Genomic DNA, 25,484 nt, shown 5'->3' with positions numbered 1-25,484 from the left:
TACCGTAAATAAAAGTAAAATAAGTACAAAAAATACATTGCATTTATCTATTCTTTGTACTGTATTTTTCTTCAAATCAAAAAAAAAAAAATGATCATGCAACATGTGAACAGCATCTTGGGTTGAATTATAATCAAAATACAGTGGTTTATAATTCTATAATTTTAAATGGCTACAGATTTTTTTAAGGCCAGTTTGCTTGTTATTGAGCAAATAACCAATAAATGAATTGCTTTAAAAAAAAATCAGATTCTGAATCGGCCATGACATGAAAAGTCTTGATCAATGCATCACTAATTAAAATACTAAATAAAAGGCCTCAAATTGGAGGTACATTCTTTTTTTATCAGTTCTTCAATAGGTAGATCTTGCCTTTCATGAAGGCCAAGGTCAGGGATCTTGAGCTTGAAAAGGTTGGTCACCACAGCTTTAGGCTACACATGTATATTCTGCTCACACTGGGGAAAATATATAAGGGAAACAGATTGTCCAAATTACTAATATTATTGGTGTAACACAACAAAACTGGGCTTCTCTTCTAGCAGATTCGCACTGGATTAAAATCACAAAATACGTCTGTGAAACTCAGATTTCTCTAACGTCCCCTGTAAAACTAGTTCCATCTGAATAGGGCTTTAGAAGATTGTACCCACTGCAGGTCAAACGGCAAACGAGGAAGACAGAACCAAAACACAACGAAACATTGCGAAAGCCGAACATAACTTGAATAGTCTGTGAATGTCAGATTTGGTAGGCTCTGTTTTTTTGTTGTTGTTGGTTTTTTCTTTTTTTTTTTGCAATAAAAAGGTTACATTTTGAAGCACCCATTGCCAAAAATTTTACAATCTTAAACATAAAAAATATAAATATTTTGCATACGTCTCGAAGTAATTAAATTGTTTAAAATTGTTTAATTTAATTCTCATTTATTTCTATAGTGCTTTTCAAGATACACATCCTTGCAAACAGCTTCACAGAAAATGAAAGATTCTACATTGAATAAACTATTGCATCAATGCAGTAATTGTAATGTAATGAATGAGCAAATTTATATAACACCTGACCAGAAAAAAAAGCCCTTAGAAATGATAAAGACAGACTCGAGAATGCAGTGTCAGTGCATATAGACCTGTTTATGAGACGAATGGTGGTTTATAGTCAGAGAAAAGACCTACATGCACTTTTACAATTCAGAACTTGTCAGACCTGCATGTTTTCATAATTCTGTTCTAGACACCTGTGTTACGCGAAAATGTGAGCATGTACAATGAACATTATTCAGGCTTAAAATAGCGTAACGATTAGTCACTTTTAAATATTTTTGTGTTAATAGAGTGTTGGGGCGGGGGATTTGCACAGCCATTAAAAATGACTATAGGTGTAGTTATGAGAAATTTTGAAGAATGTAATAAGGAAACTAATGCCATTAGCAGTTTCCAGTAAGGTCACATTTTTTCGAGAATGATACCCTCTAGGCTATATGTGTATATTTTGCTCTTACTGGGGGGAAAAAAAGGGGAAAACAGATTTTCCAATTTATTCACATTATTTAGGGTCTATTCTACACAACAAAACTGTGCTTCTCTTCTAAACTTGATTTAAAAAAAAAAATGTGTTTGATTACTGTAACTGTAACAGTACAGTTTTCAGTCTGATACATTAAATTATGTGGGATGAAGATGAACCAGTCAAGTAGGCTATGCTCAACAGCACTTGAAAAATGACCGTAAAACTAGTTATATGCTGTCCTAGAAATGGTCAAAAATAAGCTAACTCAGCCAACTTTTCAGAAGCACTTATAAAAAGCTTATAAAAAAAACTTTTCTCGCTCTTTGTTTTAACCATTGTATTTATTTATTTTTATTTGACTTGGATTTGATCTAGTTCTAATGTGTTGTGGTGCAGAAATGTGTTTCTAGTATTTACAATAGTGTCCACATAATACATTTCATCATATAAAACCTCTCCTTTGCACTCAGCATCTGGTGACGTGGAACAGGACAACATGCCACCAGGTCCTTGTGTAAGACTCTTATCAACAAACGACTTGGTTTTTGGATGCTGGAAGGGGGGCACTTTTAATGTTTGTTTTGTTTTGCTTTTTTTTTTATATTAAGCAGTACTGCACAACAGTTTCATGTGCTGGTCATCGCCTAATTAGAACACTCAGTAGATCAATTATCTAGTGCGCTGCTTTTTTTAAACAGCCGTGAAACTGTATATTCATTCGCAGTGTGCGCAGGTCAAAAGATTACTATCCGATCCCGAAGCTTTGTGACTTAAACGCACACATCAAACCCGATCACTTTATTTAGTCGTCATGTTAAACACTACGTTCGAGATTCGTCAATCAGAATGATTCCATTCCGATTGGAAGCAAAAAGTGTCCATGTAAACTCACCCTACTAATTCAACCTCAAATTGTTAACCTCGTGGATTAAATAAATTCAGTTGCACCAGACGGAAGTAGTTAAAGTCGTTGGTTCTTTTAATTTTTATGAGTATTGGCTCACATTTAAACAAAAAAACCACCAATTCACTAGCTCCACAAATAAGAATACGTCATAAGACCAATAAAAAATTTTTTGAGGGGGGGGGGGGGGGGAATTGTGGCCTTCTGGAAGGATGGTTCATTTACTGTACATGTACTCAATACTTGGGGTAGGGGCTCCTTTTTGCTTTTAATTACTGCCTTCAAATTTGGGCGTGGCATGGAGGTGATCAGTTTGTGGCACTGTCTGAGGTGTTATGGCAAGCCCAGTTTCCTTTGAACAGTGGCCTTCAGCTCAGTCTGCATTGGTTGGGTCTCTCTCCTTGTTTCTCATCTTCCGTCTTGACAATACTCCATAGATCGTCTCTGTGGTTCAGCGTCCTGGTGAGTTTCCTTGGCCAGTCAAAGCCCACCAACGCCATGGTCCTTTAAAACCACACCGTTTGGTGCTTTTGGCAGTGTGGACAGGTGGCCAAATCCTACTGAAAATGAAATCAGAATCTTCAAAAAGCTGGGCAGCAAATGAAGTCATGAATTGCTCCAAAATTTCTGGTTAACAGTTGGCATGTTACTTTGGTTTTCAAAAAACACAATGGACCAACACCAACAGATGACATTGCACCCCAAATCATCACAGACTGTGGAAACACTGGACTTCAAGCAACTTGGAATATGGAGCTTCTCACAGCCCTTCCTCCAACTCTAGGACCCTTGGTTTTCCAAATGAATATACTAAACTTGCTCTCATCATGAAAAGAGGACTTTGGACCCACTTGGGCAGGCAGTCCAGTTTCTTCTTCTCCTTAGCCCAGGTAAGACGCCCTCTGACGTTGTCAGGAGTTCAGGAGTGGCTTAACAAGAGGAATACGACAACTGTAGCCAAATTCCTTGGATACGTCTGTGTGTGGTGGCTCTTGATGCCTCGACCCCAGCCTCAGTCCATTCCTTGTGAAGTTCACGTCAAATTCTTGATTGATTTTGCTTGACAATCCTCATAAGGCGGCGGTTCTCTCAGTTGGTTGTGCATCTTTTCTTTCCACACTTTTTTCCTTCCACCTCAACTTTCTGTTAACATGCGTGGATACAGCACTCTGTGAACAGCCAGCTTTCTTTGGCAATTAATGTTTGTGTCTTACCCTCCTTCTGAAGGGTGTTAGTGATTGTCTTCTGGACAGCTGTTCAGATCAGCATAGTCTGTCCCCATGATTGTGTAGCCTAGTGAACCAAACTGAGAGAACATTTTGAAGGCTCAGGAAACCTTTTGCAGGTGTTTTAAGCTGATTAGCATGTCACCATATTCTGATTTGTTGAGATAATGATTGGTGGGTTTTTGTTTTAAATGTGAGCCAAAATCATCACAATTAAAAGAACCAAAAGACCAAAAACTACTTCTGTCAGGGTACAGAAAACAAGAAGCAATAATGCAATTAACAGTATTTATTTAGATCACAAATGAGGATGGCTTTTGTTGAGGTGAGTGATGCAGGGACCTCGATGGCAGCACAATATGGGTGAGTTGGTGAGTTGAGTGCGTTGGTGAGGACAGATGAAAGGTTCCAGAGACGACGATGAATCCAACAAACACAACCGGAAGAGGGACCACGAGAATGCAATGCCGCGCCGGAAGAATCAAACAAGAAACACGACGAACCTCAAACAACGATCTGACAAACACAGAGACGAAAGACAGGGCATTAAGTAGGCAGGTGGTAATTAGGTGGAGCTGCCGCTGATCACTGATGATCAGCGGTAAACGCCCACATCAAACAATCAGTGACGTAACATGAGACGAGCAGGAAACAATGCATTCAAGAACCGGGACAGACTTCAGTCGGTGGTGCATTGAATTTAATACACGAGTTTCACAATTTGAGTTGAATTACTGAAATAAATGAACTTTTCCACGACATTCTAATTTATTTGAGATGCACCCGTGGATATAATTAAAGTGTATATATAGTAAAATAATTTTATTTTACAATGTTGATTTTTTATTTGTTAGACTTGGCCTATTTAAAACAGGCTAGGAAGCCTATATACTAGAACTCAATTCAGACATTAAAAAAAAGAAAATTAGCCTGAATGTAAATGTTTTGTTTTAAATGTAAGATTGAAACCAAGCTGAGCTTTTAAACTAATGATATGTATGTGTAACTGAAACTGGTCAGTATAACAGACTGCTGTGAATTTAAATCCTGAATAAGTAAATAACAGTTCTAACACCTTTTGTTCTGTGTTCACACCCTCTGAGGGGCACTTTTCCTGTATTTGCCATGGCTGAGTCTGCACAAAACAATGTCAATAGTTGTGCATTGAGGGCCAACAACAGAAAGAAATGGGGACAGAACCTCCAAATGTTACCATTGATCAGATGTTGGATAATCTGAATGCATATCTGGACAAAAGGCTGGGACTGAGGAAGTGCCATGATGACATGTGCCAGAAGTACCAGCATCAAGTACTCAGAGAGTGGACTATGGGCTTTGCGGGATATTAAAAGGGCTTATGGAAAGATGCAGCGCTTAAGGGACAAACACCAACAGAGATGGCTTGTCTGTAATTTTTTGCTCAAACAAATTCGACAGCATCTACAGAGATGTGTAACTGACAATTTCAACAGGTGAGAACAAAGCAGAGAAAAGCAAAGGTTCGAGCCTGGCTTTGTTTTAACAATTACAGACTGTAAAAGAAGGACAAAGAAAGACTGTTACATGAGAATGACAAGTTGCTAACTTTGCTCTCAAAACGACTGGAATCAAAATCTTCAAGTAGCTCTGATAACAGTGATGCAGATATCAACACACATACTGAAATTACAAAGGACAAACTGAAGGTTAGACTTGCTCCTGTAATTATTAAGAACAGACGGACTGAAGTTGAAACTGAAAATGAAGAGGAGTATGAGGGAAAATGGTGAACGACTAACTCGCACAGTAAAAAAGGTGGTAAGTAAAGAAAATATGTTCCCTACAGAACATACCAGCCAGCTACTCCAGAGCAAGTTGACAAATGGTCAAAAGGAATTGCCAGATGTTTACAAAGCAACCACAGAAAGTTTGGCAATATCTTAAATATATTAAATATATTATGATGACTGGGACAGCATTGGAACAACATTTATGCAGATTGTTGAATGGTCAGCAAAGATTGAAAGAACACAGGGATTGTTGAATGGTCAGCAAAGATTGAAAGAACACATCATACAACAACAACAGGACAATGGGTATGAAAAAAGTGAATATCAGAGACACACAAGAGAGAAAACTCAGGAGGATGTAGACATTGCAACGAAGATGGACACTGGATTCGGTGATTGTAAGCTGAGTTTGAGACATCAAGTGATGAGGACAACCTGTTGAAGAGGTTTCAGAGTTGACAGCCAAACAAACACAGACTCTGCTAAATGCTGTGGAGCCGCAGGGAAACTGAAGAACCTCTCTCTGCAGCACCAGCTAAATGACATCTCATCCAAAAGCTGATGGACTCCATGTGTATGCAAACAAGAAAGGAAAAAGCATACACAGAAACCTCAACAACTGAAGCCAAAGATGATGTCCTAGTAGGCAGTGCTGCTAAACAAGCCATAAAGGAGAGAGGTGAACATGCAGCGGCATTAAGACAACTTCAGCAAGAATCACAAACAGTTCTTCATAGTAAACAGATTTCAAATTGAATTGTCCAGGAAACAATCATCATTGTTAATGGAAGAGGGAAAAAAACTACGTGATGACAACCAATGCATTAAGGACCAAAACCACAAGGAAAATGGACTATGCCTTTTTGAAGCATGTCACGGCCAGCCCATGTCCAATGAAAATCTAACATCTGAAAGCCTTGTCCAAACTGATGAAAGACTCAGAATCAGTTTTGGCACCTCCAAAGGGGGGCCATGGTATAGTGGCCAAACAAATGGGTAAAGATTCAAAAACTGATGTCACAACAAGAATACAGATGGGAAAGACCAACTGAGGATCTTTTAGTGACTGATGCAGCAGTTAAGCACTGAGAAACAATGAGTGGATTGATGAAAATTTGGCTAGAGATGAGCGGATAGATGGCAGTAGCAGTGTTTTTCAGAGTCCAGATATGGTGGGGGACTAGGGTTTTTAGGCTCTAGCTTGTCGCCTTAGGACAAAGACATGAACATTTACCACTGATAAACACCGTAGTGTCCTGCCAACATTAATGGGGACAGTTTTATTGGTAATTAGGCATATTTTGTTTTAAAACTATTTTCTTTTGGAAAGATTTGTTTCCCTTTTCTCTTGTGTGTGATTGTAGGTGTCCCAGCGTTTCAGAGGATGAGCAAAGACAGCCAACACTTGGACCAAACTGCACTGGCCACCTAGATGAACATGCCTGAACCATCCACAGAACACAAGATCGCAACATTAAAATAAAAAAGAACTTAGGCATTCAAGATAATGCAAGCCTCACCATGAACTCTTATTCTGTCATCTTATGAGCCTGTATGCAGCATTCTGTATTCAAGATTACTGAAAAGTATTGCAAGCAGGAACCTGTATACAGGCATGTGTACATGACTACTAAAATGATAACTGTTTTGTATGTTCTCTTTATTTGTGTGATCAAATATGATCAAAGGGGGGATTGAAAGATTATTGGTTTTTAATCAACTTTAGGTCAATGTATTTGCAATTAACTGTAGCCAACTGTCTTTGTTTTACAAAAGTGTGAACCAAATGGCCCCATATAATTAGCCTCTTAGGTCAACACATCAGATCATGAATGGGCTCTCCATGGGAGAGATCCTATCAAGTCATCATAAGGTTACACTATCAATAGCCGCGTTTCCACTGTCGGGCTTAAAGCGGGCGTGCTAGTGCGTGCCAGGGCCAGTCGCGTTTCCACTGTCACTTCCGGGGCTTGATCGTGCCTCGTCTGGGCTTCCTCGGGGCTAACGGCCAGGGTTTTTTGGCCCGAGGAAAACCTTGGGCCAAAGCGGGCCAGCTGGGGCTAGAGGAGTGGTTATGAACAAAGGCGCAGCTTCTCCGCGAGTGGAGAGCGTCAGAGACGCGGATCATTTCAGAAAGATAACAGCTATAACATCAACATTAAAAACTTTTTAAAAATAAGCTGAGCTCAAACTCACTTTCAGTCAGCAGCGAGTGTTGAACAACGCAATCCGATGTGGATTATAATCATCATAAAAGGCAGAAATATTTATAAGGGATGTAAAAGACTTTGCACGCTAAACATTAACGTTACCATAATAAAACATGGTTAATGCAACCACTTGGAGAAATCAGACGTCAGCTTCTTATTCTCTATCACAATTGTGTATTTATTTAGTAGGCTAACATATCGTAAGTCTCGTCGCGAGAGTTTAGCTCCGCGTAGCATGTCATCAAAATAAAATAATGATTTTTGTTCGGGATCTAGAGTTATTATCATTCATTCTAAATGTGACGTGTACTGTGGCTAATAAACAGAAACAGACTATACTGAATAAGCAGGCTATTTTCATAAGCGTTAAAAATAAAAAAATAAAATAGAAATACATTTATTTCTGTGTGATAGGAAAAATATTCTCCGAATGCACCACGTGAAACATGAATTCGGTCTTCCGACCTTTAGGATCAGTTGATTTTGATGCGACTGCGATGGAGAGAGCAAAGACAGAACTGAAGACGGAGAGTGCGCGCGCGGGGGAGGGGCGCTGTGCACGTTCTCTCCGTCACTCCGTCTGTAGCCTGCTTCACTCACAAAACACAATTACACATCAAATAAGAGTTTGGCGGGACAAAAAATCGTTTTTGGCGGCCCCCCAAAAATTTTCAATGTAGGAAAAACCCTGGCTACTGCATGTGGCATTTTTACAGCTAAAATGTTGAAGTTTAGCTGTTTTAACTACTGTGATCATTAAAATGTAGCAACCTGAATATCACTTCCTAACATCATCCCTAGCAAGTAACTCTCTTTCTCCTCTCATGTTCCCATACCTACTTGCCCTAGATCTGCCTGTGGAACCAGCTCATCTTTCTGTCCCTCATCATCATCACTGGGGCATGTTGCTGCATAGCTGTCTGGCTCACTTCTTTCACTGCTGATAATATTTAACTGCGAGGTGCTGCTGCTGGCTGTGTTGCTAAATATTTCAGTTAGTTTGCGACATTTAGCGGCTTCAGTATCTAAATTCCGCAATTTTTTTTCTCTCGCCTTCTCAGCTCCACCCTTTTCTTTCCGATTATGTTTTTTTACCCGCGGCCGCGTTATGCATATTGTTTGTTTGTTTCTATGGTTCTTCTATCTAGTCTTTGCTGTTGGTTTCTTCCTACTCTTCCACTTCTTCTTCTCCTTACTTGGCGGCCACGGCCAGTGCAGCTGGCATCCAACTTAAAGGTGCATTGCTGCCACCTACAGTACTGGAGTGTGAAACAGATTAGTGGGGGAAAAAACAGGTGATGACTGCGTGCGTGGCGGGTGGTGGGCCGGCCCGCCGGCTGTCCTGGAGTACCGGCCGTTCTGTGATTCTCCAGATCACACAGATGGCCAGTCCGCCCCTGCTGTAGCCTTAGTAATCCTGAAGACCTTGATTAGCTTGTTCAGGTGTGTTTGATTAGGGTTCGAGCTAAACTCTGCAGGACAGCAGCACTCCAGGACCGACGTTGCCTACCCCTGTTGTAAACATTAAACTTTTCAAAGCACTGAGTACCATGTTTCATACATACATATTGACATACGTATATAATTTAGTTTGATTTAAACAAAATTAATGTTAAGGATATAAATATCTTATGAATAACACAATGTTCTAAATTGTTATCAGTTTATGTTTTGTGATGTTTTCATAAAACACATGTTGCAACAATATTGTGAAAATGTTGTAAAGTATAATCTCTTTGAAGCAATCATTGTCCCACTGTAGAAAAAGTTTGTTTATAAACCAGGACAGCACAGTTTGAATAATGTGGGACAGTTATATGTTATTCAATTTAGAAAATAAGTATTAGTAAAGTTAAATGCTCTACATGTGTTTTTGTTCAGTTGTGGGCTTATAATGCATTATTATTTGTTTTACGATCAGGATTCAAATTCTCAAATCCTTATCCATCAATAAATGGATTCCTAAATGCAGTTTATTACTTATTATAATGGCAAAATGAAAAGAGCAAGAGAGAGAGGAAGAGAGAGGGCATACAAAAGTAAACCAGGACAGGAAAATAACATGGCACATTTTTATACATCCTAGATAATGCCATGCATATAACAAGTTAATTTTATTAAACATGTATAAATCAATTTCTAAATGTGTTTCTATTATAGATTGTGATTTTCACTTTGCTGCAACATAATGTGTATAATAACCCCAAATCACAATTTTTCATTGAGGCAAAAATGTTTAATCAACTAGCAGCAGTTGCACGTGTCAAATGTGTCCATATTGAGCTTTATTGGCAATTCAATTCAATTCAATTCAAGTTTATTTGTATAGCGCTTTTTACGACACAAATCATTACAAAGCAACTTTACAGAAAATTAAGTTTCTACAATTTAGTAGTAGCTTATCAGTGATGACTGTCAGTTTATGTGCATACGCAGAAATGTTTGGAAAAAAATCAATAAAAGACGTAAACAAACAGACGATATTAACACTATTAACAGCAATTATGCAATCAAAACTTATAGCAGGAATGTGGTAGTTCTGTATGTTGTCTCTGGGTTAGCATCATCTGAGGTCCTCTGAGGGTCCTCTTCTCAGGTGTTCTGGATCCAGACTGGAGCTTGTGTAAATCCTAGTTACCACGGGATGTAAATCCAGCAGAAACAGAGAAACAAACAGAGACATAATTAGCGTAGCTGCTGTTTCCAGCCAAGTAAAATTAATTAGTTTAACCCAAGCTAAAGAATAAGCATGCACATTTGATCAGATATAACTGCAGTCCAAAATTATGAGATGCATTATTTGAATGCTTAGCCAAGAGAGGTGTGTTTTTAATCTAGATTTAAACAGAGAAAGTGTGTCTGAACCCCCAGCATTATCAGGAAGGCTATTCCAGAGTTGGGGAGCCAAATGCGTAAAAGCTCTACCTCCTTTAGTGGACTTTGCTATCCTAGGTACTACCAGAAGTCCAGCATTGTGTGACCTTAGGGAGCGTGATGGGTTGAAGCGTGGTTAGAAGACTAGTTAGGTACGCAGGAGCTAAACCATTAAGGGCCTTATAAGTAAGTAATTATATTTTGTAACTGATACAGAACTTAATAGGTAGCCAGTGCAGAGACTGTAGTATTGGGGTAATGTGATCATATTTTCTTGACCTGGTAAGGACTCTAGCCGCTGCATTTTGGACTACCTGTAGCTTGTTTATTGAGGATGCAGGACAACCACCTAGCAGTGCATTACAATAGTCCAGTCTAGAGGTCATGAATGCATGAACTAGCTTTTTCTGCATCAGGAACAGGTAACATGTTTCGTAGCTTGGCAATGTTTCTAAGATGGAAGAATGCTGTTTTTGTAACATGGGAAATATGGTTTTCAAAAGACAAGTTTACTGTCTAATATAACACCCAGATTTTTGACTGTAGAGGAAGTAACAGTCACATCCGTCTAATTGCAAATTGTAATCTACGAGATTCTGTGTAATGTTTTCTGGTCCAATAATTAATATCTCTGTCTTATCTGAATTTAATAGGAGAAAAATTAGTGGTCATCCAATCTTTTAGATTTTTAACACACTCTGTTAGCTTAGATAATTTTAAAGTTTCACCTGGTCTTGTTGAGATATATAGTGAGTATCATCAGCATAACAGTGGAAACTAATCCCGTATTTTCTAATGATATTACCAAGGGGCAACATGTATATTGAAAATAGCAGAGGACCTAGGACAGATTCTTGTGGCACTCCATATTTTACTGGTGATAAATGAGATGACTCCCCATTTAGATAAACAAAGTGGTAGCGATCGGACAGGTAGGATCTAAACCATCTTAAAGCCTGCCCTTGGATACCTGTATAGTTTTGTAATCTATCTGTGAGTATGTAGTGATGTATGGTGTCGGAAGTAGAGTTTGGATAATTTATGAGTATGTATTGGTTTGGTGTTTGGTGTGGTGCTAGAAGCAAGTCATTTGTGATTTTAGATGGTGCAGTTTCTGTGCTATGATGGGGCCTGAAACCCGACTGAAGTTCTTCAGAGAGATCATTTTTTTTTGCAGGAAGGAGCACAATTGAGCAAACACAACTTTTTCTAAAATTTTAGACATAAATGTAAGATTGGAAATGGGTCTGTAATTTGCCAGTTCACTAGGATCTAGTTGTGGGTTTCTTAATAAGAGGCTTAATAACCACCAGCTTCAATGGTTTTGGGACGTGACCTAAAGATAACGACGAGTTAATAATATTGAGAAGCGTTTTTTCTGCTACAGGTAACAACTCTTTCAGTAATTTAGTGGGTACAGGATCTAATAAACATGTTGTTGGTTTAGATGCAGTGATAAGTTTTATTTAGCTCTTCCTGTCCTATAGTTTGTAAAGCACTGCAGTTTATTTTTGGGTGCGATGGATAAAACTAAAGTATTTGAGACGCTGTAGAATCTACATTTGTTATTGTATTTCTGATGTTATCTATTTTATCAGTGAAGAAATTCATAAAGTCATTACTATTTAACTGTGAGGGAATATTTAGATCGGGTGGCATCTGATTATTTTGTTAATCTAGCCACTGTGCTAAATAAAAACCGTGGATTGTTTTGGTTGTTTGTTTTCTATGAGTTTTGTGGATATGCTCAGCCCTGGCAGTTTTTAAAGCCTGTCTATAGCTTGACATACTGTTTTTCCACGCAATTCTAAAAACTTCTAAGTTCGTTTTTCTCCATTTGTGCTCAAGACTGCGAGTTTCTTTCTTGAGAGAGAGTGGGTATTACTGTTACATGGCACAGTACGTTTTTCTCTAACCTTTTTCAATTTGATGGGGGCAACAGCTTCTAATGTATTAGAGAAGATAGTGCCCATGTTGCCAGTCATTTTGTCTAGTTCATGTGTATTTATGGGTACACAGAGCAGTTGAGATAAATCAGGCAGGTTATTTGTGAATCTGTCTTTGGTGGCTGGAACAATAGTTCTGCCCGGACGATAACGCGAAGCTATATAGTTATTGTCATCAATACGCAAAATGCATGATACAAGGAAATGGTCAGTAACATCATCACTTTGAGGTACGATATCTATGTCAGTAATATCGATTCCATGCGATATAATTAAATCTAGCGTATGATTAAAACGATGAGTGGGGCCCCCGGTGACATTTTGCTTTACTCCAAAACAGTTTAATAAGTTAGTAAACGCAAAGTCCTAATGCATCATTTGTATTATCAATATGAATGTTAAAATCTCCGAAAATTAGCGCTTTAATCAGCGGTAACCAACAGTTCTGAGAGGAAATCTCCAAATTCTTTTAGGAATTCTGTATATGGCCCTGGTGGTCTATACACAGTAGCCAGAGAAAGTGATACAATATAGATATCTTTTGCATATCTGACAGTGTAACATTAAGCATAAGTATTTCAAATGATTTAAAACCTGTATCCTGTTTTCTGGGTAACACTGAGAATATCACTATATATTGTTGCAACACCTCCCCCCACACCAGTCTGACGGGGGCTCATGTTTATAAACAATAGTTTGGTGGAGTTGACTCATTTAGAGGACCAATATAATCCTTTGGTTTTAGCCCGGTTTCAGTCAAGCAGAGTACAATCAAAACTATTATCTGTGATCATTTTCATTTACAATAACTGCTTTGGGTGTGAGTGATCTATGTTTATGAGCCCAAACTTTAAAATGTTTTGTTTTTGTTCATTTATTTTACGTTTTTTCTGGTTTAAATCACGATAAGATTTTTTCTAGATCCTACTTTAAATTTATATTTTGACCTCACGATTCGGGGAACAGACACAGTCTAAATAGATTGGACAGCACAAGTACTTCTAACATTTAAGCGGGTAGAACAAAAGCCTCATAGCAGTTATTTGAGATGGGCTTACTAGTCATATGGAGCGTAGAGTCCTGGAGATGTTGACCAACAGGGATCTCTGCTCCGACTCTGCTGGGGTGCAGGCCATCAGCGCGAAAAAGCCTAGGACGCTCCCAGAAAAGATTCCAATTATTAACAAAGAGCAGTTTCTGTTCTTTACCCATGACAATAACCAATTCATTTAGAGCAAAAAGTCTGCTGAACCTTTCGTGTCCTCGTCGAGAACGTGGGCAGCGGTCCCTGACACGATGATCGTCGCCGCGGCCGTCGTGCTGCGAACCGTCTCGATCAGGCTCCTGAAGTCCCTCTTCAGCGTCTCCGTCTGCCGCTGCGTGTGTGTGTCGTTAACCCCGGCGTGAAGCACGGACCGCTCTGGGGCTCTCGTCCGGCCTTCAGGATCGCGGGTATCTGCGCAGAAACATCGAGAACACTACACCAGGGAAACACGTGAGTGTGCACATTACCTTCGGCTAACGTAGCACGGACGTGTCGGACGATGGAGTCTCCGACGATCACAGCGTCGCGTTCCGTCTCGCGGAGGGGAGAGAAGCGGTTTCCGTGTGGAGATCTCGAGACCGGAGGGGGAGAAGTCGTCGCCCGGTGGCCTGGCTCGCGTCCTCCGCTGCGGATGCACCCAGGGTCCGTGGGGTCCCAGCGCCGGTCGTGAAGGACCATCTGGGCAGATCGCGTCCTGGGTGCACCGGGCCTGTGCAGAGAAACACACGGGTGGAGGTCGTGGGACTGTTAGCAGCCGCTGTATACTTACCCTGGACTTGTGAGTGTCCAGCCCGGGAGGTTTTTCCAGCGCGGCTCTCCGCTCTCTCAGCTGGGACTGCCTCTGCTCCAGGACCCGAATCTGCTTCTCCACGGCCCTCCAGCACCGAATGCAGCTCGGGGGGGGGGGAACGTGTCGTCCCCTGCACTCAAAGGTAGACAAACATCCGCCATTAAAGCAAGTAACAGTGAGTAAAGCAATGGTAATGTGTGTGAATAGAGTAATTAGCGATGCACGCGGGTTTAGCGACAACCACGCTGGGGAATGCTAATGGGGGGGCTATAAGACTACTAGCGGACTCGGGAAATCAAAATAAACTAGTGATAACAAGGCGCTCTGATGTGTTTTTGTTGTAGAATACGATCGAGGATATACTTCACAACGTTTAATAGAAACGAAAATGATGGTTGTAATAAAATAGATTTTCAACAATAAAAAATAGACGATACAGAAATAACGTGACGGAAGCTCAAACTAGCGGGCATACGACAGCAACAAACAGGAAGTGACGTAAGTCACTTTGCCCTCTCCTGGGTACACGGAAATTGTATTTTTTGGTCAATGTAACACACGCAAGTTAAGAACAGTATTCCCTTTGTTTAATAGTTCCATAAATCTGATTGAGGTACTCTAGGTTAAAACAACAGAAACTAAAATTTACTAGGTAGAATCAGGCAGAAATTGCCTCCTTAAACGCAACAGCTGGCATCGTTCACTTTTTAACGGTGCAAGGAGAGTGGAAGCAAAAGATTGAAACGCATTGATTTGCCTGTGTTCTGCAAGGCTGTGTGAAATGAGTGAACACCATCAAATGCCCAGATGTGCTCCATCAATTTTCCAGCTGTGGAATTTTTCCATTCAATCCACCACAGATTCAAGGCTAGCCGCCTTTGCTCCTAGTGAGACAACCCCCCAGCAGACCCCAGAGCTCCTGGAAGAAGACCACACTGTGTCCCTGCAAGCATCAGCTAAATTTGTGGTATCTGAGCCACTCAGAGAATGGCACCACCTGGCTGAGTGGGCGAACAACCCATTCCAAGTAATCACCGACCACCGCGAACCTTGAATATTTTATGGAAGCCCGCTTGCTCCCTATAACCTCTCGCCAAGCTCGATGGGCTCTGTTCTTCACCCATTTTAATTTTCACTGTGGACCTACTGGCCTGGAACCAAGAACCCGATGCCCATTTTTGTTTTCATGCTGCCAACATCCACCATGACAGGTACTCAACGATTGTCATCTTCCTTTCTAGCCACCATATTCCGTCCCATTCAGGTGGTCCCTGGATGATCAAAATCACAAAAGGGGGGCCCCCCCCCCCCTACTTGCTGTTTTACCACTTTGAAGTATATTCTCAGTAAACTATTAGTTTAATAGTTGTTATATAACTCCGCAAGTGTACTCATAAGTTTTCTTTAAGTGGAACATTACATATACTTTAATATAAATACTATAGCCCTATTTCGGTTTTATTTAGATATATTTTGTTATATGAATATCGAAACATACAAACATCCAAAGAGAAAGAACAGGGTATCTGCTTGTAAACAAAAACATTGTATTTCTATCTTCATGCATTCTTTTTTTAAACACTTTAATGTGGGTAAGTTTCAATAAAAAAATACAAGAAATAACATTTTGAACAAAAAGCTGAAAAAAAGATTATGATTTGGATTCAGAATGATAATCAAATGTAGATGGGAGTCGATCAACACACCCAAAGCTTGACACTCATTATTACCTCTTCATTGGGTCAACCTTTTATTCCATAGGTTACAGTTTTGATGCTGTTTCATGTCAGATGATCGTGTTACATGTGTTAGTAGCTGTTGTTTCTTTTTCCTTCTCAACTTTGTTTTTTTGTAAATTCTTTGCAGAAGTATTGTAACTATCGCCATCTACCAGATAACACTGAAAACCCGGATTCTAGGAGCACAGGAGTATATCTTCAAAATATAGTTAGGACTTTTCCGTAAGTAAAAGTTCAAGTATACTTAAATGGCCTTTGAAGTATATTTCTGAGAAGGGGACATACACAAGTAAACTAAAAGCATCGTTCCTATTTTTAGTTTAAAATAAGTATAACTAATATCACACTTGACATACACTTCTTTTTTCGTGTAAGGGTGATGTGCATAAACTGGATGGTGAAATTGTGCATGAAACGATGGGTTTGCTGGAACCACAAGCAGTTCTGTCTTGGGTTAGGTGAATTAAATGTGATGGTTCTTCATCCAGCAGAAATGTCCTGGTAGACCCAGTCTGAGATGTGAGCAGCTATCGTCGGATCCATCAGGATGTAATGAGAGGAAGAGTTTGGTGTCAAAATCAGCATAGCAATGTTTTTTGATGCCAGAACCTAGTGATGCCTTTACTTTTGCAGATCGCACAGTTACGATTGAAAAAACCAACCCATCCTTGGATCATACAAATAAGAAATTCGGTAGCTCTGAAAAGTTTGTGCTAGCTACCCCCACTGTAATGCTGGTGTCTTGTTTATTTTGTCAGTTTACTCATTTGCAAGCAAGTGATAACCATTGTAGTCTCTAAGAATTACTGATACTCACTGTAGATCTGCACAATTACGGATAAATTGAGAATCAACAATTTAAAAAAAATAATAAAGTCTCACGAATATGAAAAGACACTAAACAAAAGCATAATTCACTAGAGGCTCTTTAATATTTTTAATTATTTGTGAATATTGTAATTTGAATTCATAGAGTTTTGAATGACTCAAAGACTCATCCAGAATTTCACTTTCATTAATGGTGGATCAGATTATTATTAGAATTATTTTTTACTACTCTCTTGAATGAAGGGATTTCAATTGCCACTTACATTTTGTACCTACTTTTTCACTTTTCATCACCTACTGGTGTAATGAAGTTAATGTTAATCCAGACTTTCTTTCGAGCTCAGGTTACTTTTGAAAAGGTGTTTGGGATTGTGCTACTAGAGACATCAGTGATTTATATCCAAACTACAAACTTTTTACTCACGTAGTTCTGTGGACAGTTTTGGAATTATTTTAAGACAGAAATAATAATTCCGGTGTTGGCCGAAAAGACTATTTGTGAAGCTGTTTTATACCTGTGTTTAAGTAAAGCTCAGCAGCAGCCCTACAGAGTTTTTTCTGATTGTTCGCTGGGATCATACTTTTCCAAAAGGCGCAACAGACAGTGAAAATTGCTGTCATTTGAAAAAGATTTTTGTGCTTGAATCGAGATATCCATTTTGTCACAATTATACTGCACCTCTAATTCCTCTGTTAGACACAGTTGTGGTTTGTAAATTCAATGACACACGCAAACATTTAAGAGTGGTATCCTCCCCTAACACGTTAGTCAAGAGATAAGCTTAGTCAACCAAAATTTTATTACTTCTTTAATTCGCAGAAAAAACTGTTTTGCGTCCATGATGGACAGATCATAAATGGCTGATCCTTTGAGTTCATTAAGAATACATTGAGCAGAATATCCAAAACTACCCCCATTATTATCATTCCTCAAACTCCCCAAATATGACTTATGAGGAGTGACGCGACATACAGCCAGTTGGTGACCCATACTCAGAATTGGTGCTTCTGTGCATTTAACCCATCCAAAGTGCACAACCCACACCGTGAACACACACACACCGGACTACACACACATCCCGGGAAACCACACACACACACACACACACACACCCACACACCACACACACACACCACATCCGGAGCAGTGGGTATCATTTATGCTGCGGCGCCCGGGGAGCAGCTGGGGGTTTTCAGTGTCTTGCTCAAGGGCACCCCTAGTCAGGGTTATTACTGACCCTAGACTCAAACCCCACTAACCTTTAGTGTTAGGGAGTCCACACTTCCCTTTATCCAATAATGCTTTCCACTTTATCATCTGCAAAGTGAAACATTGTAAGTAGTAGCAAATTTTACATGGCCCACTCACTTCTACCCTAGATACCTAGATAAATGTTCACTTTTAGGTTGCATATCCACGTGTTTGTGTGGGAGGTGTGGAAGTTGTTAGCGTGTTTACTGCATCACACTGGTGCGCCGGTGCGATCACTCTGGGCAGTTTGTTGTTGTTGAAACAACTTAAAGGGATACCTTCCACCCCAAAATGATAATTTTGTCATTAATCACTTACCCATAATGTCGTTCCAAACCGGTAAGAAGCTTTGGTTGTCTTCAGAACCGCAATTTAAGATATTTTTGGATGAAAACCGGGGAGGGCTTGTGACTGGCCCATGAGCTGGCCAGTAAATAACAGTGTCAAGGTCCAGAAAAGGTAATTCCAGTGGTCGTCAGAATGACTCCATCTGCCATCAGGCGTGCAATCTTGGTTTATATGAAGCAACGTGGAACCTTTTTTGTAAGCAAAGAATCAAAAATAATGAACTTATTCAACATTACTTTGTCAACAGTCATCCTCTGTGTCACTCCATATCACCGTCGTCCAAAAACATTTTACTTCAGCTACAGGCAGTGGTTAAATTGGCTTTTGTAGGGAGGGGGAGCCCTTATTTACGGTGGTCATCATTAAAATTTAACCATAAAATGACTTAATGTGTTTTACACCAAAGGGGCTATTTTTCCAGTATTAATGTGTAAGGTAAGGTTGAGTAGTTATTAAAACAAAGATAAATACTTTACAATTTTTTTTTTTTTTTTACTTTAATGTTAACAAGCAGGCAACGGATTTCACCCTCAGAAAACATATGAATTGAATATGTTTGAAAATATTGTTGGCAAATATGTAACATCTTTTTTAAACAATAAAATTATGTTTATTGGGGGGCGCTAGTGCGCATAAATTTCGGGTATAGACCGTTTTGGTCAGCGCATCCTCCACAGGCCTCGATAAAGTTATTATTTTGCCAGTGTTTTATTTTGTTTTTGAGCTATTATAGTGTCTACATTTTCTCTCAGTAAACTCGTGTTGTGGCTCGATAATGCCGAAGCGAGTACCTCCAAAGTTAAGAAGCTGATGACCAAGTCACGGCAGCTACTGCTAAGCGAATAGCTCGCCCGACAAAGCGGATAAATTACCGCCTGCTTTGCTATGGGTGTAAAGGAGGATCTGCAAAGAGTTTCCAGTCCTTTTTGCCGGGGAGTAAACGCCCGTTTTGATGCGCTTTTGAGCTGAATTTTCAGAAGCTTGTGACGTCGCAGTCTGAGCGCTGCAGGCCCGGGTGGCTAATCAAGAGTTGGCTATTACTGACTTTGAGGCCGCGAATGTGCCTGCTGGAAACCAAGTACTCAGAGCTATCTAGCAAAACAATCAGCTCCGCGCTTAAAGTTCTAGACTCTTGAGGGCTCGAGTCTCGAAGTGCACAATATTAAGACATGTGGGATATAGCAAGAGATCGAAAGAGTGATGGTAAACCCACCGAAGTCTGCCTCCAGGCTGATTCCTCTCAACTGCTCTCGGTGCAGTGAAGAGCGTTCCCTCACCCGGTTAAAAGTGGATCGAGCACGACATCGTTCCTCCTCCAGCTTCCAGTAAGCCTGCAGCGCTGGTGAGAAGGCCGCTGTACTATCTTGGCGCGCATCCATCATTTTCTTCAATTTGAAGGAGCTGATTCACGTCTCGTCCTACAACGAGAAATGCAAACCGCCATTAGAATACAAGCGGTAAAAGGGTTGCTGATCTTTCCTGATTAATACCGCCGAGGTGATGACGAACGGAACGCCTTTCGGGACGTGTAATGCAAGCCTACAAAAAAGCGCGAATTAAGTTTACATTGCGGTATCCGGGCTAGGCTGCCGTAGATTCCACCAGCATTAGAGACCGCCAACAGTCTTTGATGATTGCCCGGAGAAGTCAGCAGCACAATTCCATGGAAAATGTGGAAAATTCCGCAGGTAGACTCGGAGTAGGGGGGGTCGACTGCAATTTGCCTTGGGTGCTGTTTTGCGTTTGTACTTGAGACTGACAAGCTAGTACATTGATTCTCTCCCACAGCGAACGAGTCGCTGTGAGCGCACAGCCTAAACTACAACAATTATAATTTGCTGGCGTGCCTAATCTGTCATATTGTTTGTTCTACTCTTATCTTGGTTTTTATGAATGATTACTTTCATTTGTGGGGGGTAAAGTACTTTCAGCCCTTTATTTATTTATTTATTTATTGATGTATTTTAAGATGAACAGATTTTATTACAATATCTTCAGTCACCTCCTTTCTAGTTTTTTTTAACTTAACTCATGTGACGTATTTTCTGTATTGATTATTTACACATTTTGTTTATTGTAAATTTCCCCTTTTTTTTTTATATTATTTGCGGGCAAGATTCTTTCTGGGATCACATATATTGCGGGCCTGTGGGGAGGGCGTTCTTTTTTCCCTTGGAGTGTTTTTTTTGATAACTGCCACGGCAGCTCCTTTCTGGAAGGAACTGGGAAGCTGTGTGTCAGGTTCGGGTAGAAACACGAAGGCGCGGTTGGGGTACGTTGGGGGTTGTTTGTTCTTTCATCTGGCTCGGGACTTGTTTTACCTATTTTTTTTATTTGTTGTCCTTTTTGTTTCGTCTGTGGTGTTCATACTTGTTACTGTTTAGTCTTTTACAATGTATTCTTCGGATGCTGGCTAGTCATGTTATGTTTTCAAATGGTGGATTTCCCTTCTAAGGATTTAATTTCTTGTATTTTTGTGTATGCACAACCGGCGAGAGGGTCCTGCACGCCGGAGTATTCTGATGTACAAGCTATGATTGAGGGGAAAAATGTGACATTGGTCTCTTGGAACGTTAAGGGGGCTTGGTACCAACTGACTAATTCAAAAAGAGAAAATAGTATTTAGACAACCCTAAATCATTCTATGAGAGACAGAGAGTGATTTTGGAGGCAGAGCAGACCCGATATTAAACCAGCCAGCGCAGGAGGTAAGATTGACGTTGCAGTTTGGATAATCACAGGTTCGATCAATCACCTGTTCACTTTCCATGCTCGTGGGGTGGCCATTCTTTTTTTAGGAAAAGCATTCCATTTAAAACTGTCCTCTATGGTCAATGATTCATAACAGCAGGATTATTGTATCGGGAAACCATAAAAACCGTGTTCTGGCTAGCTGACGTTCTAAACATCTATGTTCAAAACACTGCCGAACCTCAATTTTTTCAAAAAGGTTTTTGACGTGCTCGCCCCGATGGGAGTAAATTCCTATTATATAGTCGGGGGAAGATCTGAATTGTTGATTTAGATCCTTACGTGGATAGATTATCCACTCGTTCGCCCCTCCCCCCTGAATTGTGTCCGTCCAGGTTTTAAACAACCTGCTTAAATACCGGACATTTGGTGGACATTTGGAGAGTTCAGCACCTGCTGTACAAGGTACTCTTCTTACTACTACTTCATGTCCAACACAATACGTTATAGATGAATAGATTATTTTGTTGGGTTGATTCTCAGTTAATTTCCCACAGGTAACGTGTTCCAAATACCAACAGTATATTTGATATATGATCACAGTCCTCTGACCCTGTCTGTTGACTTCTCTCTCCCTAAGCGATCTTATTGTTCCTGGGCGTTTTAATCCATCCCTGCTTGCTGATTGTAATTTGTAGAATACATTAATATCAAGCTGAAAGAGTTTAATAGAGAGTTAAACGGATAATGGCGAGGTGGTCAGATTCTACCTTTTGCAGGGACTTTAAAATTGGTTATACTGGGCATTATTATTTCTTATGAATCTGCTAACCAAAAGGAAAAAGAGAGGCGGCTTTTTTAGAGATACTACACTATTCTTCCTAACCCTTGACTATTTGGCACTATCAGAGTCAAAATCATCTGATGATTATAACTAAAATAATGAAGCTTCAAGTATGAGTACAGCGGGCAAGTTCTCATGGTGGTCAAATAAATAACCTTTTCATGATGCAAATGGCGGCAGAGACAATTTGAAACGGGGGATAACCTAGATAGGCTCTTGGCGCGACAGCTTCCACAAAGGGATTCAGGGCTTTCCAGCTCGATGTATATATAAGAGCAAGTAATCTCTAAAGAGGGAGTCCTGTTAACTACCCCAAGGACATTAATTCTCGTTTTAAGGATTTTTATCAATGAACCCCTTTATACTTCTAAGATATGAGCCGCTCATTTTGATCTAGCAAATTTCTTTTGACTCTCTTGACTTCTAAGCCTTGAAAAAAAAACCGAACGATGCTAAGGCGCGACTTGGATTCCGACTTTTACTTTGGAGGAGATAATCAACGGCTGTGAAGTCCATCTTCCAACCGGGAAGGTGGCTGGGCCAGATGGATTGCTGTGCTGATTTTAAATAGATTTTTTGTGGTATCCCGTTGCCCCACATCCTCCCTAAGAATGATAATCTGTTCTAAAAAAAGAAAAAAAATTGCCTAGTTCATTATACGCAGCCAATATCCTCCTCTTATTCTAAAAGAAAAATAGGAATGGGAACTGACCCAGCCCCACCTATATGGCCCATTTGCACTTCAGCATTTTTATAGAAAAGAGTAATCACTAAAGTCGTTAGCTTATTCGGGCTTAATTAATTAAACATCTACCCTCTATCATTCACCTAACCTGACCTAGACTCGGATTTTATGTACCTGGCTAGATCTCTCTTCTCTAATTCCCTTCGCCTTCTCAACACAATATAACGCTTCGAATCATAGCAGACACTAATGGGGGCCATGCTATTCCTGTCGTCCATTGTACCTGCGCAGAAGCTTTTGACCAGGTCGAATGGCGCTACATGTTTTGCGTCATTCAACGGTGTGGTTCAAGCGATGGCATTTATATCATGGAGTCAGATTTAATGCCATCACGCCAATGGTGTTCAGTTTTAACTACACAGACAGGTCACCTGGCTTCCCGTGCAGCGCTCAGAAGCCAATATTGCATCATACAGATCACCTGCCCTTTGGGTCATTGCGATAGAGCCTGGCGGTCGCCCTACAGCAAGGCATCATACGATATTACCGGGTGTACGAAGCTGGAGGACAGAAAAAAAAAAAAAAACAATACTATGACGATATAAATTTATAATTTGCCGAACTTCTGATATAGAGACTCCGTGTCCAATTCTCTTATATTTAATTCACTTGCTTTGGTAGACTATCGGGGATATACTCATTAAATTTGGTCCAAGAGTACTTTTAATGCCTCTCTCCTTCGTCTGACGTCTTATCCGCCCTGGTTTTTGGAGACATTATGCCATTTAAGATAGTTAGGGGAATCATTTCACCGTACTTACCTTGGCCTGACACTCCCCAAAGATCCCAAATTAATATTTAAAGTTTACTTTTTTGGATGTTTTCTTTCCTAAGCTCAAAAGCTACAAGAAATTGAAAATGTTAAGGCTCTTTGTCTATGATTGGCGCCCGTATAAATTTCAATATTAAAATGGTTTCTCGGTGCTCCTAGATTCCTAGATATTGTGTCAAAATCTCCTATTTTTTTTCTACCTCTGCTTTCTTTAAGGAACTGGATTCTTAATCCTGTCTTATTTTTTGGAATTATAAGACCCACCGGATTTCTAAGGTCTCTACAAAAAATCCAAGTTTTGGGTGGCTTGGGTATGCCATTATTTAAAACATTATTACTTGGGCTGCCAATATAGGCTTTAAATGTTCTGGGCTGAAAGGGGCGCCGGGGTAATACCCCTGAGGCCCCCTTGTGGTACAATGTATACCAACTTGTTCTGTTGGCAACCATCCTTAAGGCACTCGGCTGTTCTCCAAATTAGAGAATCCCAAAGATTTAATAAATTAAGCGTTGTTTTGAAAAATTCTGTCAAAATTTTTAAATTAAGTGAGAAAAGCTCTGGTCCTTCCGAGCCACCTTCATAGCCAATTTGTTTACAATCAGGTGGGGAGGGTGGGGTGGGTTGTTTGGTGGGGTTTTTCCTTGTACCCCCCATGGTCTGATAGAACTTATCATGTCCTGGAGGGAGAAAGGGGTGTTGGGGTTTCCGCCATGAAAGACCTTTATATTGAGGGAGGTTTGCATCTTTTAATCAGTTAAGAGAGAAATTGATATTTGCCTCACGTGCAGTTTTTTTTAGTTATGTACAAATCAGTACATTATGTAGACGTCCAAACTGTGTAATTTTGGAACTCCTCCCGGAGAAACATTTTTTTTTCTCTTTGGTTTTTTTTTTACAATCCTGTGCTGGCCTCTATGCCGTCTTTATTATTTCAAATTTGTTTTTCTAATTTGGAAGTTGCCTCTCAGCCCCTTACGGTAAGATTTAAAGAAGCCTGGGAGGAAGATCTAAGGAGTTTGAGCCTCTCTGTTGATGCGTGGGACAGGTGCTTGGCTACGATAAATGTCTTGTTCAGCAGGTCCTTAGCAGACAAACTCAGCTGATCCAGTTCAAAGTTATTCACTGCGCTACATTACACAACCAAGCTAGAATTTGCATAAAATCTTCCCCTCTTCCGTTTCACCAATGTTTGACAGGTGTAAGGTGGCAGAAGAGATACAAGCTTTCTCATGCTTTCTGGTTTTGCCTCTGGCTGTCTCGGTTTTGGTCAAGCATTTTTGACTCATACCCTAAGGCTATTCATATTAAGCTTCCTTCTTCCCACCGATGATAAAGTTGCCTCCAAGGCCTCGTCATATTCTCATTAGCACACCTTTAGCCTTTCAAGTTTCCATTGAAACAAATCCTTAATGCTGGGTATGGTCGTGGCTAAGGAGATTTTGTGCTTAAGAACTAAGAAGTCACTCCTCGCCCCCTTCCTTCCCTTCCAGATGTGGATTAAGGATATGATCTTACTGTCATCCACAGATGGAAAGACTTCCCCGCTTTTGAGGACTGGAATCTATTGAAAATTTTTCTTCCGCTGTCTGGGGTTCATTTTCCTTCCTCGTGTATGTTGGACATGGGTTAACAGCTCAGTCGGCCCCCAGACTTCTCTAAGATCTAGTCTGCATATCCCTTCTGGGCACCTAGCCTGTTGGCAGCATTCTACTATATTAATGTCTTTTTACATACGTTTTTTTTTTTTTTTTGTGTGGTTGTTAATCCGGCCAGTTGTTTTTTGTTCTGCTGTGTTTTTAACCTTGAAAAAATCCTTTAAAAATAAAGATTTAAAGAAAATTATTTTTTTAATATAATCCAGGCCAATTTTCTTTGAAGTTTATTTATATTGATTTAATCACAATGGGTTGGGGGGGGAAAAGGTAAGCGAAAAGGAAAAGCGTGGGGGGGGGGGGGTCTGAGGAGACAGGATAGGACTAAGCGGATTCGTC

Source organism: Cyprinus carpio, chromosome A16 (genome assembly GCF_018340385.1).
Source record: "Cyprinus carpio isolate SPL01 chromosome A16, ASM1834038v1, whole genome shotgun sequence".
NCBI lineage: Eukaryota > Metazoa > Chordata > Actinopteri > Cypriniformes > Cyprinidae > Cyprinus > Cyprinus carpio.
This window is presented reverse-complemented; position numbering follows the sequence as displayed.